At 41.8% G+C, this 5,078-nt stretch overlaps 1 long non-coding RNA gene across 1 annotated transcript in view; it reads left to right on the top strand.

Moving 5' to 3' along the window:
• Positions 1–3,597, top strand: part of LOC104783224 — an 8,995-nt gene extending 5,398 nt beyond the window's left edge. The window contains exon 3 of the long non-coding RNA XR_767216.2: positions 2,907–3,597. This is a non-coding gene — a long non-coding RNA (uncharacterized LOC104783224). The remainder of the gene's footprint in view (positions 1–2,906) is intronic.

Genomic DNA, 5,078 nt, shown 5'->3' with positions numbered 1-5,078 from the left:
GATAACAAACTCCGGGAAATGCTCAAGATCATCTTCACGACATGACTTCACGTCTAGGTGCAATCACAAAAACAATCTAGCCGTTTCGTATGCACGCCTCAACGCCACAACTTCCTCGTATGCACCTAGCAATGTCAAGCTAAGTCATCTCGCCATTTCGTATGCGTGCCTCGATGCCACGACGTTCCCGTATGCTCCTCGCTGTAGCACCTCGCCACCTTTCTACCAAAATCTCAATTTCGTCGAGACCACTCTCAAACGCGCGATACTGATCGTCCCCAAGCTCCTCCGAAACATCTCCAAAGACATCATCTCCGGATGCCATTGCGCGAAACCTTGCAAAACCAACCAAACAACCAGTCAATACTGAAGCAACAAGACATCAAAAGTGCAATAGATTCCGGATAGAACGAACATAACCAAATGAACTGCGTACCACATACCGCGCACTGCATCCTGCGTACCGCGTACCGCATACTGCATACTGCGTATTGCGCACTGCGTCCCGTGCCTTGCGTGCTGTGTACTACGCTCTGCATATTGCGCACTAAGTCCCGTGTACCGCGTATTGCGTACTGTGCACCGCGTCCCGCGCACTGTACCGCGTACTGTGAACCTTGCACCGCGTCCCGCGTACTACGTCCTTTGTCCCGCGTACCACGTACTGCACACCACGCACCACATACCATGCATCACGTACTGCGCACAATATCCTGTTTCCCCTCGCGGAGACATCCGCGAGCTCCTCCTCATCTCGCCATATCGTCTCGCCAAATGTCAAAGTATCTCGCCCCGTACCACATCTGTCTCGCTATTGGTTCATTCTCCCCATCTCGCTAACACAGCTCCGCTACACGTATTTTGCAACAACACCGGGTACGTCATCGTGCTAGCGGTTCCGTATCAACGTCAAGAGTTTCCCCGTATTGGACTGCGACATCAACAACGCCTTTCACATAGCACACTCAACATCCATTCCGATCAAAACCTGCGAAAGTCCCAGTTTTTCATAAGCATATAGCAAACACGGCACCTCGCAAACCCTTGAGCTTGTCACCGCGTGCAAGCTCACCACCAAAGTCTCAATCTCGCCATTGTTACCGACCCTAGCATGCCCTCTAATTCGACATGCGAGCTCCTCCATCACGCCGACCTGGTCTCGTCAATCACGCACGCGAACTCTTGATCTTTCCACCTCTCTAACGTGTCACGAGCTCGCCACAGCATCCCATACGCGTATACGTAGTTGAGCACATCTCCAAGTAAGGATCCGCAGGCCACAACACTAGTCTCGTACGAAACCAATCTCGCCACCACAACATCTCGACCTCGCCAACTTCAATTCCACGAATGTCGACCTCACCACTTCGTTTCCACAAAGGCCAATCTCACCTTTCACTTCGCCATCAATAGAGCAGCTCGCCACCTCGCACGAACCGTCACCGGGATGCGACCACCTCGACGTCTTGCCAGCACGCCCATCTCGCCATACCCACACTTTCATCTTGCTATACCTCCACGCCATCTCGCACGCAATTTCACCGCTAAACATCGCTCTCGCACATGGGCTGGCACGCGATCTCGCTGCTAGAATCCACGCCGTCACCGCACCATGTCTCCGCCCCTTCTCAATCAAAATCTGTCTCTACTTCCCGCGTCTCGGGAAACGTGCAAAACACACAAGACTCCCGTTTAAAGCCTAACAGACCTCGAAAAACGTGCGCAATGCACTATTCATCCCGTAATCTCCCGGATACCTCGAAAAACGTGCACAATGCACTATTCATCCCATAATCTCCCGGATACCTCGAAAAACGTGCGCAATGCACTATTTATCCTAGAATCTCCCGGATAAATCGAAAAACGTGCGCAATGCACTATTCATCCCGGAATCTCCCGGATGCCTCGAAAAACATGCACAAGGCACTATTTATCCAGGAACCTTCCCGAAAGCCTTCAAGCTCTTAAAAATTTTCTATTCCTTCTGCAAGACAGACCTAGAGACGCAGAACTGTAACCGACGGGCTCAAGCAAGCCATCGCACATCGGACTAGCGGGGGACCATTGTTGGATATGGGCTTTGCCCCAACATTTATAAAGCCCAAACAGAAGATTCTCAAGAGATTTTGGGCCAAAAGTCTTGGATCAGGCCCAACAGGTCGCAGGGGCAAAATCGTCATTTTACCAGGAGACAGAAGAAACCCTAGGTTAAGGTCCCACTATAAATACCTGATGTCATTGTCACGTTAGGGGATGGACTTTTTTTGGGCAATTAGAGAGAGAAGAGCTATATTTTTCGCTTTACTCTTTAATTGTCATTTTCTGTAAACCCTTCCTCAAATTCTACGTTAATAAAAGGACCAGTTCCGATTTATCCCCACTAAAATCCGTATTATCTATATTGTCGATTTCACACATCAACGTCTGATTCTTTCTCTTTTCATACGAAGAATAAATTGTCTCTGTGAAAAACTTCAAATCGAAGGAATCTTAGATTTTTGGGGTTTTGAAATAATTATCCACTCATTAAACAAACTAGAAATAAAAAATTAATAATCGAGTAGGCATCATTACGACCGAGCAATTATATATATATATATATATGATTTAATTAAATTTTTAATCACATTTTGCAGTAGATCATAATTGAATCATAACATGTCACACGCTAGAATGTCGTAGTCCGTATATAGAAACCTTATTATTATAAAAGAAAATACATAGTACGTAACCATGACATGTAGCCTACTACTAAATTTGTATTTGCTTTGAAAAATAACTTGATTTTTATTGATAAACCAGTTCATTCGAAAAGCATGTTTAATTTTCCTAATAAATGATTTTCACTTTTATTATGAAAAAATAATATAAATTAAACTGAGTCTATAAAATATTTTAATTTGCAGGTCCTTTAAGGCAATGTTTTTGTAAGCGTGTCCATAAGCGTAGCAATCACCCACTTTGCTATTTTTATTGCTATCCGGATATACAAATCCCATAGGTTCGGTTTCCGAGGACAAGGGCATTCAGCTATTACAGGCGCAACCGTAACGCAGCAACCAAGAGAGGTTATTATGGCCACGAGGGGTCTTGACCAATCGACAATAGAAACATACAAGAAAATAGAGTTGGGAGAAAGTAGAAGGCTTCCGGGGAATAATGGAATTTTATGTCCGATTTGTCTATCAGAGTATGCGAGCAGAGAGAGCATACGGTCCATACCGGAATGTGAGCATTGCTTCCACGTGGAATGTATTGATGCGTGGCTCAAGATTCATGGTTCATGCCCTCTTTGTAGGAACTCATGTGCGTCAAGGAGATGCTGAAATATGTCAAACGTTGTAAAGATATGTTGTGTCATGGAACTGACATAAACTCGATACTCATTTTTTTTTGGTGTGGGGAAGATTAGATGATGGCCACGGCAAAATTCTTGAAATTGAGTAGGTATGATTTGAGGAATTCTTGTATCGAGGGGATTTAGTAAAAAGGCTAATTCGACTCTTTTCCAAAATCCAAGATTGGATACTACTGTGATCACAACGTTTTGATGTAAAATCTTTGACTTTGGTTGTGTAATCCTTGAGTTTTAGTTGATTTACGAGGTTCATATATGGAGTGACAATGTTATATCTGTGGGATCATGTAATTATCCCCTTGTGATATGTATATGAAGTGGCTAGGGAACTTTCGCTGAAGCAAGGATGATTCACGCTACGCACACATAAAAGTAGTATTTCACGTATGGTGTCGTCGATCGTTTTAAAAAAAAAGAATATACATATATGGAAATTTAGGCAAGACCCAAGAAATCAATACATCATGCCAAACGAAAATCAGGATTCCTCGTAACATGGATTTCATATAGTAAAATCAGGGTTGTAACATACTCTAAGAATCGCTCTCAAGCTTAATCTTTATAGGGTTTCCATCTGTAAGGATATGTGATTTGATATTGTCCACCTCTTTGGATACACATGCTAAAATTTCTGAGGAATTCTTCTGTTCGGCTCCAGATTTCAATCTCTTCTCAACGTTTTGACGAGCCAACGAGAACAATTCGACCGCCCTGAAAAAGGGGTTATTAAAGGTAAAAGGCGGTTCGGTTCATATAGGAGACTGACACTCTTCAAAAACATATATATACCTTTCAAAACCTCCGGTTTCTGAGTGCAACCGTGCGAAGCTGTCAAGCTTATGTATATCTATTTATAATTTCAACAACAACATGCAAAAAGAAATAAATAAATAATAATAATAAGGATATTGTATAACAATGATGCAATAAAATGAACATGAGCTAGACCTTCGCTCTCAAGCTTCACTTTTGAATGGCTTGTCTCCAACCCTAGTGTAGATATTGTTAAAACTCAAATTTAAAACGTAAATAAAAGAAGAGAGATCAACGTGATTTTGATTTCTTTAATATTTCTTTTTACCTCGGAATCTTGTTTCAGCATGCTCTCTCGTACATCTGGCCTGATTATTCAATTTTCCCCTGTACAATAATTACTAACATCATGATATATGGATATAAATTAATGACATCAGAAAAAAGCTATGATATATATTAGAGAAACTGACCCGTTTGTTAGGATATGTGACTTGACATTCTCCATCTGTCGTGGTATCTTCTTAGATACAGATTCAAAAGTATCCTTCTTATCAGCGTTTTGATGAGACGACGCCGCGAACAACGCAACGGCCCTGTGACATTAAATTAATTAGGTCCCATTTCAGATAATAACAAAGGTTTTAAGGCTGAAGCGTATAATATTATATAGTTTGAGCGAAATCAAGAAGACATATATACCTTTCCAAACTTTCCATTTCCTAGTACAACCTTATGAAGCAATCAGTTTGTTCATACTCTGCTACTTAATTAATTTCCAAAAAAGTTAGTATAACAAAAAAAAAAAAACATCAACATGACATATGAACGAACACTAAAAGAAGTACCTGATAATGGTTCTTCAATCAGTCAATCTTTCTCAGGCGATTTTCTTTTTATGACAGTTTTTTTCTTAGTCTTCTTTGATGTAATGACTCCTTTGTTTGCTATGCATCACATATATACA

Source organism: Camelina sativa, chromosome 4 (genome assembly GCF_000633955.1).
Source record: "Camelina sativa cultivar DH55 chromosome 4, Cs, whole genome shotgun sequence".
In the NCBI taxonomy this organism is placed as follows: Eukaryota; Viridiplantae; Streptophyta; class Magnoliopsida; order Brassicales; family Brassicaceae; genus Camelina; species Camelina sativa.
Note: the sequence above shows the minus strand (reverse complement) of the source record. Positions and strands in the feature narration are given on the sequence as shown.